Consider the following 16766-nt stretch of genomic DNA (forward strand, 5'->3'; position numbering starts at 1 on the left):
TAAGCTTTACTACACACTTTGCAAAGGAAGAGTTGATATTTCTCCTTCGGGTTTAAAGAGTTTAAAAGTGAGGCTGGAACTTCCAGAAAGAAAAGTGATTACACTTTGAGATTTATGACACTACTTGTTGCCCAGTTCCATGTGATTTTAAGCTCAGTTTAAGCATATAACTTTTTCTACTTGTCACAGGAGAGACTGTGGCTCCAAATGAAGCATTAGCTTTAAGTAGAAGGATTTTGCAGGCTTCCAGTCTGAAGTGAGGTATAAAATAGAGGCATTGGCTGAGTTTTGCTCTGTGTTTTCCAAACTCCAGATTCAAAGCTAAACTTGAGGATTATCTCACACAAAAAAGGCAACAGATTTTCTGGCATGAGATTCCTGCAGAGGAAAGCAATAAGGACTTACATAGCTTTAAAATGGCATAGAAGGGATCTCCATTTAACTGCTTCTAGCCTCTGCTGCCTGTCTCCAGTTAAAACAAAACCAAGCCCTTACTCCCACCTTGCATTTAATTGTTTTTCTTCTCCTCTTGTCCCTTTTTTAATTTGTGGTGCCCCAAGGTGTTTCTTTATTCTCATCCTGCTTGACTACACTATTTCTCCTTGCATCTCTTGCTGCTCTTATGGGATCCCCTCATAACTGCTCCACTTCCCAGCACTCTGCTGCAGTCATCTCCTCATCACCTCAGCTACATCTCCTTTTACTTGCAGAACATCTGCTTAGTTTGGTTTTTCTTCCTCTTCTTTTCCTTTCCCTCATTCCTGCTTCTCAACTCATCTGATTTCATTTTCCTTGGGACAATTTAAACTCTGGCAATTCCTAGCTCTAGTTCTCTGCCTGTACTAACTCCTGGAGTCCTTCATAACCCCTAATCGTAGCCTCTGGCTGCAGTTTTATCGTATTTCTTTATATTTTAACCTTCATACAGACAGCAGTGACAAAGCTCCCTTTGCTTTGGCAAGTAGAGCACAGCTACCATGAAAAGAGTTTCAGCTTCAGTCTGAAAACATCAGGTAATTCACTCTTTTCTTATGGACTGTTCAATCTTACACTGCTCTTGAAATAAAATACTGCAAAGAGTACCAAACCACCACTGTGACCTTACCAGTGTGTATGATCTCCTCTAGTGAGGACCTTCTTCTTTTCCTTTAAGGTTTTCCTTTGACTGCTCTTTCTCAAAGCCTTTCTATTCCATAAATAAGTTAAAGACTGGTTCTGTCAAAGATCAGAACTTTTTCTGGTGTCTGGATAGTTTTAGGCTACCTCAGATTTAAGGCAGGAGTAGTTTACATCTCAAAAGAAGAGCACACTGAATAAAATCAAATGTTTCCTGTTCTACCTCAATGATTTATCATCTTTTTCTTATTCTGATAAATATCAGCCTAGGAAATTAAAGCTAAAAAGAATCAGGAACTTTGGTGGATATAACAGTGTGCTGAAAAAACACCTCTGACTTTTACTTTATGGAAATATATTTTCAAACTTCCCACTCCATTTATTGTGGTGGGAAACACAATTGGTCTGACCTGATTTTAAGACATACACGTTTAAGTAACAGTTTAAGAGAAAGAAAAAGAAGGAAAAAGAAAACCTTTTGACATTACCTTTAAAATCTGTGTGAAAGCTGCTTTTGCTAAGGAGAGCTTCACATTGCATACAGTGACCATGTGCCTCCAGAGCTGATCAAGATTCCAGGAGAGAGATTTCTTTCTTCTGCCCAAAGTAAAAATGCCATGAACAGTTATTTGCAGGAAAATCACTAGTCCTCTAAAAACAGAAAACAGCACTAAATTAAATTTTGTTCTTCAAATGATATTGACAGTTTTGCAAGTGAGATCAATTTTTAAAGTTGGCACCAAAAGGGATCCCACTTGTTTCCCTGATTTATTGACAACAGCTTTACATATTCTTGCTTACAACAGTGAAAACCACAATTTAATTTAATCTAAAAATTCCCCAACTTCTTTAGACTTTCTGTAGTACTTAGATAATAATTTATCCTGAAGAGTGGCCCATCCAAGATTTGATGGAATGAGGAGTGGGAATGTGCTAGGAAGCCTCTCTGAACCATTGCAAGCAGCCTTTTAAGAAGCTATCCAGCAAGGAAGATTAAACATTAGCTGATTACCGACAAGTAATTAACAATGTCAACGAAACACAGAAACTGAATTAATAATAATTATATCATCAACACACTGATCATCTTGTAGAGAATCCCAGGGAAGAGGAGAGGTTAATTACTCACTGCTAGCAGAACAGCAGGAAGTCGACCGCAACCATGCCTCTGCATGGTGTTAACTGCCAGGCAGATAATTAATTAACATCATAATTGTAAAGCAGGCAGCATGAAAATACTGAAATATTACTTCATTTCCATTCTATTACCTGTCCAGCACACTCTATAGCTGAGAGGCTGGAGCTACAAAGATTTGTTGTGACCAAACTCCTGGGTCACGTGGCTCTGACTTGATTTTTCATCAGAGGTTTGCAATGAACAAGAGACTGAGAGGTCTGGATAGAGGACAAAAAGCCAGAAGGGATTCAGTTCTGCTACAGACTTCTCCTGTCTTGACACAAGACATCCATCATTACTCAAAAAGAGTTAGACTTGTGGGCCTGCACATAGCTAATGAGAGATTAGACTGCCAACAATTTCTTCCAAAATTAACCAAACATTTGGAAAAGGTATGAAGTCACATATATGATCCAAGTTCCAAGCAGGACTTCAGGAAAAGGTGTATGGAGGTTACCTGTCCATATGGACTTTGGGCTCCCTTGCTGAATGTCATGACCTTCAAGTCTTCTGAAGGTCATCCTACAGATCTTTTTGTTTAAGCACCCTCTAGGACAGATGCTCCTCTTCCATCACAAGTTGTTTGGCTTGAAGCAGGAGTACCTGCAGTCCCTCTTGTGTGGCCTGCAGGATGGCATCCCACATAAATGGAAGCATCATGTTCAGTTCAGATAATTCCTATCCAGCACAGACAAATTCAAACATCCTTCCTGCCAGGTTGATCAAAGGAAAGAAAAAGAGATTAAATGCTTTTGTTGTATGCAAGGTAGTAATGAAAGACAGAATGAGATATGGTTGCTGGGCATTCACTGCTTGGACATTGGAAGAAAATCTGTACACGTCAGAAAGCCACTCTAAACCTCAGTAAAAACTGAGCTAATGAAACCAACCACTTGCATAATGGAGCTCAATACACTCATTAAGTGACATTGGGCCAGAGTTGCAGTTTGATTTAGTAAACTAGGAGGTGCTCTAGTGCTCTGCACTCCATTAAACTGCCAGAAACACTTTTTTGCATGCCCACTTGCCCCACTGAAAAAACAGCAATTTAAAATATACACAGGCAGACTTCCTTCATCAAGAGATATTGACATTTGATCACCTGGATATTTAAATTCCCTTTTTAAAATATTTGAGGGCTTGAGACAGAATAGTTTTGAAACAGGTATAGTTGACCTGAAATAAAATAAGCTTACTAGAATCAGATCCTGTTAGTTTCTCCAAGAGAGTGCTATGAAAGAGTTACAGTCATCTATAACATGGACAAAATTGTCTTTATCACCCAAATTCACTGCACATTAAGAACATGCAGTGCATTCCATGTTTGCTCAGTTGGCTGCTTGCAAAAGAACTGTGCAACAGTAATCAGGTAGAAAAATAGGCTGGTGGATGTGTTTTCTATGGCCTACCCATGATATACACAAGACTGTCACATTCTTTAATTAACTACTTGAACAGCTCCATCTGCACCTGCAGAGCAGTAGAAATCCTTCCCTGGAAATGAAGAATTAAGTTCATTAAGAGTTCAAAACATATTTCAACATGGAACAACTATTACAGTACACAGAGTTCCATGGCAATTCTTGAAAACAGGACAACTACTCTTGCATCTCAGCCAATGTTCCCCTCTCTTTGTAACAGAGGATCTAACATCCAGAGCCTGTTGTGGCCTCTTCCCTCATATAAATGTTTGTGCAGTCACTAAACTATCAAACTTTAATGTACAACCTTGACAAGTACTCTGGGACTGACAGGACCTGCATACCACCAACACCTTTTCCTTTCTGCCTAGGGTCAGGCCTTACTTCAGTATGCAATTACTGAAGTTTTCCTGGAGGCCATGCTTAGAGTATTAAATGGACATATTGAACACCTAGCAATTTTAAAAACGAGAGTTGGTTCTTATTTGTCAGGAGTAATTCTACTGTTTTCTTAAGAATTTCTCCAGTGCTAGCACAGAATGAGGGAATTAGAAGAACCAGGTCCATTATGGCCAGCAGGAACCTTCACTAGAACTCAGCTTACCCTGCATCATCTAAAAATTAGAACACACCAAGTAAGGGAGGAGTACAAAATGCAGAGCATCCTTAGATCCCTGGATTACTGATTGAATTGCACTTATAATTAATGGAGATTATTTTTACTGTGACAAAATTATAATAAATACAACACCAAAGCACCTTAGTCAGGGTTTGAGACTACTTGTATAACATCAAGTAAATAATTCAGCATGGAGAACATAGGATGGATGCATTTTATGGCCAAGAAATTAAGGAATTTGCAGCCATGAGTGAAACACCTTACACCTATGAAAGAAGAAAGAATTATAATTCTGCTTTGAACATTTTGAAACCACCAGAGTCAAAACAGCTTTCTGATGACTGAGTTAATGATAACTCAAACTGTATAAATAGCAAAGACAGTTAACAAATCACCTGAAGTAGAATATAAGTGTTGATATAAGTGATATAGGAAAAGACATTTAAATATACTCCCATCTGGGAGCCCTTTCTGGCAGTTTGTATCAGGAAGGGGTGTTGGGAACATCTATAAACCCCTCATTGCCCTAATGACACCATCTTTGATGTGATGTCCAGCTTCCATATCTTTGTTTTGTCTCATGAGAAACAGATCCATGTATGTTTGTATAGATGCAATAGTTCCTCAGAGAAGTTCCATAACCTATCCCTTCCTGAATCCTTTTTTAAACTTTCTGACCTCTTTCTAGTAGAAAGTTGGACCAGCAGAAACACTGGACCAGCAGAAACCTTGTATTTATTTTAGAGATAAAAGAAATTTAGCTCTCATACATCTGTAAATGTTACCTTCTCTATCTTTTGCCACTTTACTAAGTCATAGCACATAATGTAAATACAAGACCAGGAAATGGGAGATGCCAGCCACTTCAGCCTGCACCACTGATGCACACCAATATATTCAGAGCAGATCTCCCTTGATTCATTTAAATGGGCATGATGCTATGGAAATGAATACTCGTCTCTCAAATGAAGGACAGAAGATGCATCCTTATGTTCCATAACCAACCAAGCTAAAGCAGACATGCATGAAGTGTGGTGAAGATTTGCTGTCTGGGTACTGCAGTCCATAGTTCTTTTAAACATTGCTGTTGGGTGTCTAAGGAGATGTATGAAGTTTTAATGTGGTTTAAGCTGTTCTTCCAGCTCTTTTGCCTTTCATATGTTAACTTCTTTGTGGAGTTTAGGCTTGACTAGTCCTCAAGTCTTTCCTATTTTTTTTCCTTACACAGCCTGTGTTTTACACATATAAGAAGTGGGGTCATTTTAATACAGACCTGAACAAATGTGGGTAAAATTGCCAGTGCAAGTCAGGTAAACTAACTCAAAACCTTGAGAGAATGATTCCCAGAAGGAAGCACATAATAAATGTGATGAGTTGATCCTTAATGATACGATTACATATTGAACACTTCAAGTAACTTTGCCAAATTACATCAGAAGACACTGGTTAGTGCATTAAAGGTTTTGTTAATCTCAATAAAGGAAGGGTGCTCTGAAATGCAGACACTAGATAATTAAAATTAGAATGCTATAGATGGCTACTAGATTGCTCATTTTGTATAACGAATTGAAAGCCTAATAGGAAAACTCATAATACCAGCCCTCTTAACATTAACAATTACCATGATTAACAATGATACTCACAACTCATTTTTCATTAAGGACTATGGGCAGAGATAAGCTTGTTTATATAGACTGGCTTTTGAACCGATGAGCTATTTATCACCCAGAAAGCCATGAAAGGACAGAACAGCACCCAGCAATTAAAACTTGCAAAGTGACCTTGTGACAGTGAAAGACCCACCCTTCCCTGAAGCAACAGGAAGGCAATTGTTTTTAAATCAGCTAGAAATGGAAAGATAATTTGTTGGTTTGTTAAATCATGTATCTTGGCCTGGGAGTGACTGGAGTGTATTGCTGCACACAGAAGAGCTTTCCTACAGATGAGAAAGGATCAATAATAATTTGTATTATAACAACAAAGACAGAAGGTTTGCATAAGTGTTTTCATAGACAAAGATCAAAGCATATTCTGTGAATGCACCTCAACTTGATATCCTAATCAATCCTCAGTTTCCTCTTCTTATTTTGGGTTCCCTGTAGCTTCTCATTACCCCTCAGACTAAGCTTTGGCAACAAAGCCTTTTATTTACCTCCCTCTAGAGAACAGTTGAGCTGGGTCCTGCTACCAAGGTCTCGAGACTTCTCCTTTTCCTCAAAAACTGAAAAAATAAACCAGAAATGGCCGAACTGTTCAATTCAGGTATCTGATATTTGCTAGGTATTTTTAAAAGATCAGTCATTTCAGTCCTGTGGTGCTAGATATGCTCAGAAAAAGTGCACTATTAATATTAAAAGAGCCTAAAAAATAGATCAAAATAATTGCAAGATAACTTAGATGGCAATGATTCAAATAGCCACTGAGAATGGAAATAAACATTTAAGAGCACCATACACCCATTCCAGTCCCACCCACCACAGCCCTACAGAAATAAAAGGAAAGGAAAAATTAGAAGCAGCTTTGCTAATATTACTAGTTTGAAAGAAGCTTTGCTAAATGACTGGTTTGAAAGATACCATATTTATATGCTTAGGCTGACTTTAATTCACATTCAGGAGCTACCCAGGCTTTTTATTAATCAAATTAATTTACTATTCAATTAAAAAGCGAAAATGATTGTGAAAGCTCTATTATAGCAGCTGCATCAGAACCACACATGCCCATGTACTTACATACACTCAATTTAAAAAACAATGAACTATCTGTCCACAAGTAACATGTCTCAAGAAATTTTCTTTATTTACTTTGGAAAGGAATTAGATGCAAGAAATTTGCTCAGTGGAAGAATGAGGGGGGATCACTGCAGCCTTCAAGAGCAGAGATAATAGGCTCTGCCATTTTCATGCTTCTCTGTTCTTCCAATATTAATTGATTCAGGGTTATGTGCTTCTGAGCAATGAGCACAAGCTAACAAAACACATCATACACTGCAATTATTTCCCCCTGGCTCCTCCCATTGTTGTGCTTTTTCAGCAGCTGATAATAACACCTGCAACTGATTTACAATGCAAAACTCCATCAACCCCAGAACACCTTGCAAATTTCTGAGAGGGTTCCCACAGGCTGGTAGGAAGGGAAAACACGTGGCATGTGTTTGTGGAGCCAAGACTATGCTGAAGGTAGTGACAGACCTACCATGAGCTCTGTTTGGACATCAGAATCCCTTCATGCTCCCTGACACTGCTGCTCTTTTGACAAAGACATTCTTTAGACCATGATTTCCCAGCAACAATATTGTGCTGATGGGGGAGACTCATCAGACTGCCCTTTCCAGCATTCTGTCCCCCCATGAGAAGATGGATTCCCTTCTGAGCAGCTGCCACACTATTTGACCCCTTACAATCTCAGCTTATTGCAGTACGTGTAAATATGTGTCTGAACATTATTTTCCATAAGGAATATAATAGTTAATCTACTAAAAGGTGTTGTCTTCTTTTTCAGCAGAGAACCCATGGTCCAGCACTGTGTACTTCACACAAAACCCAGCCCACCATTCATGAGGACACAGTGTATTTGTATGTGAGGATCTTCATGGAAAACCAAGGGTTTCCCTTTTCCAGCTCATCTGCCCTCCTGCCAAGCCTCCTGCTTTTACTAACCAAAGAGGGATAGGGAATCATTCAGGGTGTGAGGTCTGAAGTGGAAAAATGAGTCAATAATAATCTTGGCCTTTCTCTAATACAACAGCTGGTCCCATCAAACCACGGCCTTTTAGGTCAAGCCTATTGACTGTAACTTCTTAAGTGTCCAGAGCTGGTGGTGCCCTATGCATGCACTTAATTGCAGGGTAGGGTGTCAAGTGGTGAATTATACCATTGGTTCTTGCACTGAAGATGTCAGAAAAGGTGCCAGATTCCCTTCTTTCAGAGGTCTTGAAGAAGTTCCCAGAGAGCTCTGATATCAACAAATGCAAAGGCATTGACAGACTAAGGGCTGGGTACTGAATGCTTCCAAAAGAGACAAGGAGGATGAAGGTCTCACAAGTGATGGAAGTTTTAAAGTTTTACATGCTCCCAGACTACATTAGCAAGAAGAATCTAGGTGCAACCAGTAGAAAGCACCTTTTGCATAATTCTCTCTTCCAATAAGAATCAGTTTTCAAAGCCCATGCAGGTGAAACCTGAAATCCCAGTTCCAGGGCCGTGAGTCAAAACTAACACCAGTAAAGAAACTGGAATAATCAGAGGGCTCACACTTGGAGAATCTGGCAGAAAAATCTGACTGAGCAGATTTCTCTGTTGATAATGTCAGAGAAAGAGGAAGTGGAGAAGAATTATCTGGCTTGAGTGTTTCTTTAAACGAAGCTTCCAAGCCTGGCTTGGTAAATCAGAGCTACAGAGAGGTTAGATGGGAATTTAATCATGATTGACACATAAGTGACAGTCTCTTTAAAGGAAAGTGATACATCATCTGCACTCATCTATCATGTCATACCAACAATACCAGATCCACTTTAGATATACTCATCTAGGTAAATAACTTTGGAAATTATTTACATGTAGTTTTCTTGAAAGTGACTTTTGAAGGATCTGTTGCTGATACATGTCTGCATCCCACTGATTAAAAAGTTGAAAGAGCTTTTAGGACCCAGTAACTGAAACACAGAATAACTTTACTTGGAAAGAGACTTTTGGAGGTCACTTGGTTCAACTCCTTGCTCAAGTAGGGCTGAGGCTTTGGAGTGGGTTGTTCAGGGAAGTTCTGGGTACCTCCAAGGACAGATACTCTACAAACTTCCTGAGAAACTTATTCTAGTTTTTAATCACCATCATTGTGAACCCCCTATCTAACAGAATTTTTTCCTGCAACCACCTGTGGCTGTTGCCTTACATCATTTCTCTGTGAAGAACCTGGCTCTCTCATCTTAGCCCCCATTAGGTAGCTGAAGTCAGCAATATTCTACCTTCTCAGGAATCTCTTCCTTCTGCTGAACAACTCCAGCTTTCTCACCCTGTTTTTCATGGCACATGCTCCAGAAGATCCATGTTGAATGTGTTCAGCTGTTGGAGAAGCTCATGCATCTCCAGACTCAGTCCAAGTTAAGCTTTAAAAAGTGAAGAGGGACTACACTATACATGAGTAAGATACATGTGAGTGTAGTGATCCAGCTGTCCAGTCTTGGGTCTGACTACTGTTTATGAATATTAAACTAAACAGTCTTGAGATAATAGGCCAAAACTATTAATTTGATAGAACCCAAAATACCCTACATTTCTGCCCAAATCTCTCACACCAGAGTGAATGACCTCTAAACCACTACCCAAAAAGAGGGGAGTTGATGCCTATTTTAGTCCTGAGAAAAATATTTTTTGAAGTGTCACTCCCTGCTCCCTCTCTTGGAAACAAATTGAAGTTTTAGGCAAAAGTCAATTCCAGATTATTCTTCCAGCAAACAGAATAAGTGGGTTTTTTGAACCCAGTTTTCTTCAGGGTCCTGCACAGCCCAGTAACCACAAGACACCCAACAGAGAGATCAGGGAGGCTGATTAAGGACTGGACTGACACCTGTTGAGAGAACATCCATAAAAAGAACTGGCCTGATGTGGAAATAGTATATATGCACAGACACATATGCAGAAAATATACATTTACAGAAAATATACATTTACAGTCTTATAGATAGAAGGCTGAGACAGTGGGTATAAAGATATGATGCACTTTAAGCTTTTATACCTAAAGCTTCGCAGGTTCATTTCCCTGTATCTCCTTATTTGTGATTTATTTCCAAAGACTAAATTAAGTTTTAAAGTAAACAGTTGCAGTGTAACAAGCTAATCTGGGAATTATGTAACTCATTTCTCACTCATATAGATAGGGAAAATATTCAATTAGTATTCTGTCCGTGTTAATTTTTAATTTAAAGCCTTTAACCAAAGTACAATGGACTTTTGACATATAAATATTAAAAATTAAATTTCCCGAGTTCATTATCTGATAATTAGAACTAAATAACATCTTAACTGAGAGACAAACCCCACGCAAAGCAAGTCAGTTCCATTTAAGATTCCATTAGAAAAGTGTTTGAGCTGGTATGTAATGGACCATAAAATTTAATTTGGAAATGATATTACCAAAAATGATGGAATGATACCAGTCACAAAAGGACATGTAGGCAGCCCTCATCTTTTCATTTGGCATGATGTTCTCCTATTGATTGTGTGGAATTAGAAAGGAATTACTTAATATTGCAGAGAATAACATATGTAGGGTTTTTTCCTTTTCTCCAGCGCCTCGGTATTTAAAAGTCAGAATTGACCAGTGTAGCTCCATGTAATTACAAAGATTTCCTTATCTTAGCCTATTTGCTGAAGTCATCCTAAAGAAAGGGTCCCCTAATCCATTGGCTGTCTCATATCTCATTTACATTGGTGGTAATCCCCATCCTATCTCAGCATTTAGGTAATGACTTTGGGATTAAATTGCACTTCTTGCAATTCTTTACTTTCAAATCTCTACAACACATCAGTGGGGCCTGGCTGAATAGGGCTGTCAGAGAACTGGTAATGCAGCAGGGTAGGTAAGGCCTCTGACTTTAAAGTGAAATTAACTTTCTCCATAATAGGGTTTTAAGAAAAGAAAACCTTGACTCCGTGTTGTAAAGTATTTTAGGGTCTTATAAAAAGATGCCAGGATTAAGTTATACTAAGCTTTCTAAACCAGTGCATTTAGCTACTTTTGCTGCATTTACAGCTCAGGTGGCTTTAGTAAGTAATTTTCAGACAGTTACCAGTCTAAAAGACCTGCAAATGTCAAGTATATTTTAAATTTTGCTTTATGAAAAACTGAAGAGTACTTTCTGTTCTGAACCACCACAATCACGTAATTAAATTTCATTTAAACTGTTACATTTGATGAGCAAAACCTTGTTGTTTGTTGTGGCCTCGTATTGAATATACAAAGCAATTACCTGAAAAATAATTTGGGTCCAAACTCAACCAGATACCTAAGTGCATTTCTAAATTTAAGAATATAAATAGTTCTGCTGAAGACAAGAAGCAGATAAATGTATCCAAAATTAAGTATATATTTATTCAGCTACCTAAATTTGGGCTTAGAGAAGAAATCTGTCAGGACAGATCCATATCTATTATCTTTCACAAAGCCTCCACAGTTTTGTAAGACACATGCATATATTGCTGAGAGAAAACTGAATTACACATATCAGTATGGGTGAGCTGCAAATGGGAATATAGTGTCACATACAGAAATTGTTGCATAAAGCTCTGACACAGAGAGGTTATTTTTATTTGCTGGAGTGAACATTTTTAAGTCCTTAAGCTGCTTTGCTTTTCTAATATTTATTTATTTACATTTCATCTCTAAACTTCAGCTGTTTCCAAGAGTGAGAAAATAGCATGCTTTCCTGGATTAAGATCATCCTTTCAGCTAGTTCACCAACGCTGTAATGGACCACGTATCAAATGAGAGACTTGATATTTAGCAGACAGACTGGGATACAACAGAAGGAAATACCTTTTGCCATCACTGTGAAATGCAGTCCAAGGCAACCAAATATAAATCACCCAAGGAATCTAAATTCATATATGCTCCTTACCTTGGCAGCTGCATCCTGCAAAGAAACCATCCGCACAGAAAGCAAGGCCCTCAGCCGTGTGCCCTCATCTCTGCTACTGAAGCCACCATCTGAATGGCCCAGGCACAGTGGGAACTCACAGAAGACACCTCCACCTCATCCCTGTGTTGGCCTTTTGTGCACATGTCCCAGGAAACAGTTTTCTTACAGTGTGTAAATCTTTTCCCACAGGAGCCAAGTCTGGGACATTGTTCCATCTAGGGAACACTTTGAATTTGTACACTGGAAGTCAGAGATCTCAAGGGCAAAACAACTTTGCTGACAATAATTCTATTCTTGTTTATCTTTCAGGGATATCTCTCAAGAAACCACAGGTTCACTGTGTCTAGAAGAGGGAGAAGTTTTCCCTCCCCACCCTTATCCACATCAGGGCTATGTACACCCAATTTTCACTTCTAAGGGCAGCTGCATAGTGCAAAGGTTACCAGAACCTTGACTGGTAGGCCAGGAGTTAGGCAAGATGCTGAGTGTAAAATTATGAGACCCTCCAAGATCATTAATGCTGAATTAACCTTATGTTCCCCAGACCTAGAAGATATATGAACATCAGCCTTCCAGATTTAGAAGTAAAATTGTTGAAGTGTTCATGTTTATGTGCTTTTGAAGAGCACATCCTCTACCTGGAATGAAGATCATCTTCCCATTGTGAAACAAAGGCTGTGTAAATCCTACCTAATCAGCTGTTGTAAACCCAGGTTCACATACAAGAATGGGGAGTATTTCCAAGTACTGCACAATTATTTTTTTTACAAATACTCTTTGAAAGTGTATTTTTCAAAGGCACCCCTAAGACAATACACAAAGGCAACTGTCTTTTCTGCTACCAAGCCTTCAGATAACAGAAAATATTAAGCATGTAATAGCTCAAGTGTGCTATCCTCTGAGTCTTTAGCCCATTTCACAGGTCTCCTTGCAGTCTTTTTCACACACTTGGCTCCACAGTTCAGCTGGGCTGTATCAAATGATGAGTGATAATTGGAAGCCCTCCTCCTGCCATTCTCCAGAAAGATACGGAAATTAATTCTTGTACACTGTGCACTGCATACACCAAGGGAAGTTGACCCTATCAATTTACATACACTATAGGGGCCTGCTATCACACTGCAGCCAGCAAACAGCTTCTCTTATCTAGGAAAGACCCTCATTTGTTATTTCTTGCTGAATACACCCACTCCCATTATTTCTGTAATTCTTTGCAATAATAGACCTTACCCTAATGAAACCTGCATTATGAGAAGGTTACAGTCCTGACCCAAAGACGATTAGCTCTGCGCTCTGCTATTGCTACATATGTAATTGTATAATTGATTTTAAAATTTACTTTTGTGTCCCCAAACCATAATGCAAGCAGCCCATTAAAGGGGAAAAATATAATTAATATATCTATTTAAGCAGGGCAAGATATTATTACAATTCTAGCATTATGCAGGTAAATGTACACATAAAAACAAGGAAGAAATACAGACGTTGAGATTCTCATTAGCCTTCAGGTAACTTATGCAAAAGATGTATGCTTCAGTACACAACAAACAGCTCAGACACAACTCTAGAAAATGCACCTGGTAGGTAAAGGTTCCGTTTTTTACAAACTCTGTGAAGCCAAGTCAGTAAAGCATTCTGCAGGCCTGAGTTTTTGTTAGTCTATGTTAATGAAGCTATGAAAATATTTTTTTCCACATTATTTATTTTTTATGTATCCTCGATCACATATCTATCACAAACAGAATGTTTTTCCCCTTGATCAATAGATACGTGCCAAATAATTGACAATTCATGTTTCAATAATTCAATCTAAATAAATAAAACCATACACAATTAGCATTTACACCTAGTCTTTAGCAGTCTAATCAATTTACAACTTCCCATCATCTAAAGCAAGATGAGGCTCTCAGAATGGTGTGAAGTATTCATGTGGGCATAAACCCTCTCTTCAGATCAAGCCTTACACTCCACTAAAGACTCAACAGATGTAAACCCATGGAACATGGGCTTTCCCCATACAACAGCCCCATTGTCACCTGCACAGCAGCAGCCTAGATTGAACTGAGACCTCAGGGCAGCATTTGCACTAAGATTCCATACAGCAAGGGAAGACAGACATGGAAATGGCAAAGTTTAAGGGAAAAGACCTGCTAGTGAAGCCTACCTAGTACATTCCCCAGCCAGTTATGCCAGGGAAATCCAGCACTCAAGTGTGACCTAAGGGACTGGGGGGGTGGCAGCTGGCACAGACACATTTCTTAAGAGCTCCACTGGCACCACAGATGTCATTTGGGTGGCCTGGCATCACAGGTCCCTCCATCCATCCTGTAGCAGCAGCCTGGCATCCCAGGCCTGAGATACTGCAGCAGAACCCTCAGCAGCAGGGGTTTAACTTTCTGTAGCCAAAACAGGGGCATCTAATGTTATTTCACAAGTCCCACATGGCCTCCAGATGCTGTTCTGGATGGATGCAGGTGTCTGATGGGTCTGGCAACCATCTGTGGCTTCCCTGAAGATATCTGAAATAGAACCAATACCTGGGGACAGTTGTTGTGTCCTTAGTGGCTTTCTGACAAGGGCTTGTATCGAGATTATTGACATTCATCTCATCATAAGTTGGTGTCCACTTCAGACACTGGGTCTGTGCTACAAAGTCCACTCAGGAGACTGAGACCATCCCAAAAATCTCTTTGTCTGGTACCTAAAAAAGAAAACCTGCACCTCCTAACTCAATGGGATCATTGCCAGTAACTTTTGCCTCACTTGATTGGGACTTAAAAGTTTCTATTGAGGAGTCAGGGCTTTTCCCCATCTTTAGACAAGTTTGTATTCCCACTCAAAATTACTCATTACGAGAGAACCATTTTACATGGACATGCTTCTGTTGAATTGGATTTGTAAGATAAGTTAAGGAAAAGGCAGTTGTGTAATTTGCACACAAAGTGGTTGAAATTGATCTAAAACAAACCTTTAACTTTCAAACTGGTTTAAATGGGGAAAGGACCATTGGATAATTACATCATTTAACACATTGATTGTCTAAAAGTCAATTCTAATGATTTCAGAAATAGAGGGCATTGTGCTTTCCTCATTTTTAAGGAAAGATTTTTGCTCAGTGCAGAGCAGTAAATGGTGGATTTTTAAAAGAGACAATAAAGAAGAGCTGAAGAAAACAAAAGTTTCATTATGCCAAACAAGGCTTATTTCACAAAAGCTAAAAAAAAATCAATGGGACACAATTAAACTGGGTGCATCTTGCCTTACAGTAAAACAAAGTAAAAGAAACTCTAATGACATGTGTATATTCAGAATACCTAATTAAAGAGGTAGTTTGTATCCTTAGTCTGACCACATCTACATTTGCTTTGAAGTTATGCATCCTCTCACTCATATTTGATCATTGCTACTTGATCATTAATTAAAAGGTGCCCTAGGATTCAATTTCCTCTTTCTTTTTCTTTTTTTTTTTTTTTTTTTTTTTACCTTCCTGGTTACATACACAATACAGTATTTATCTATAAATCAGAATACAGAAGGCATCAATGTGTTACATAAATGTATATTTTGCACTTACATAGTGCTTCAGACCATTGGAGGGCAAACTATTCCTTTCACTTGAATGGCTAGCCAAGGGCTTCATTGCATGAAGAACCAAAAACTGAATTTTAACCCTGGATGTGAAAGCACTTAGAACCCCCTGTGTAACAAAAGTTGCATTCATTTAACTGAAGGAAGGTTCTTAAATCAATTTAGTCATACCACTACAAATCCACGTGGACAATCTTAAATCAATTTGAATCTGGCTTATTTCAATTTGACTTAATTCAGAAATAAATCAATTTAAGCTGGAACAATATATTCAAGCTTTACATTTATGTCACAGTGGGCACAAAGGCATTTGCGATAGCTTAAGCAAATCAGCTTGGAAAGTAACTTCAGGTTCTGTCTACATTTAGAATGCTTCATCAGTATGGAAACACTGTAGTCTAAAGCAGTTTTAAAGATACCTGGGAAATTTTGCTTCTTAGCAGCACAGTCATTTCATTCCCATTAACAAATAATTAAACTTAAATTCAGTTTCCTCTGCAATGGTTTCCACTGCCATGGTTGGGTCCACCCAGGCTGTGTAACTTACACTCTCAGAGGCACAGCTCAAGAAAGTCTGCTTGGTAGATTTGGCCTTAAATACACTTGTGTGACATGAAAAATTGAGAAGTTGTCAGCTTTTACCTCCCCCACCTGGTTTCTTGAGACCGTTCCTAAGTTCTGAGAGGAAATTGAAGCCAAAGGACTTCATAACATGATGTAAAGTGGCTCCTTCTGAGGCAACAAGAGGTTCATATAAATCCTAATTCTGGAAGGAATTCAGACAAGTCCATTTTAGAGGCATTACTGCATTTAAAGCTCAGGAACACCATACTGCAGGAATGTCTTCTGTGCAGTGTGGTGTTTGGGTTTCCCTTAGCTGGGTCTAGGGGAAAAAGGGTCAAGCCAAGGAAGGTTTCATCAGAGTATGGTTAGATATCCCTCTAGGTATAGGAAATTTGAAAAAAATAATATATTCACCATTTACTTTCTGGATTTGGGACTGGCATGTTTAAAGCTTCCTTTTGGAAGGTATTAAAGCCTGTCAAAAATCCAGTTTTCTTGGTAGAAAATGAACTAAAACTGTTAATTTCTAATTCAGCAGCGAGATCTGACCTTCCTTCCTGAAGCAATAAAAAACAATATTCAGATGAACAGAAAAGAGGAGATTCTCCCTCATATCATAAGACCTTATCTGTACTTTGTCTTCAC

This window comes from Calypte anna, chromosome 4B (genome assembly GCF_003957555.1).
Source record: "Calypte anna isolate BGI_N300 chromosome 4B, bCalAnn1_v1.p, whole genome shotgun sequence".
Taxonomy (NCBI): Eukaryota; Metazoa; Chordata; class Aves; order Apodiformes; family Trochilidae; genus Calypte; species Calypte anna.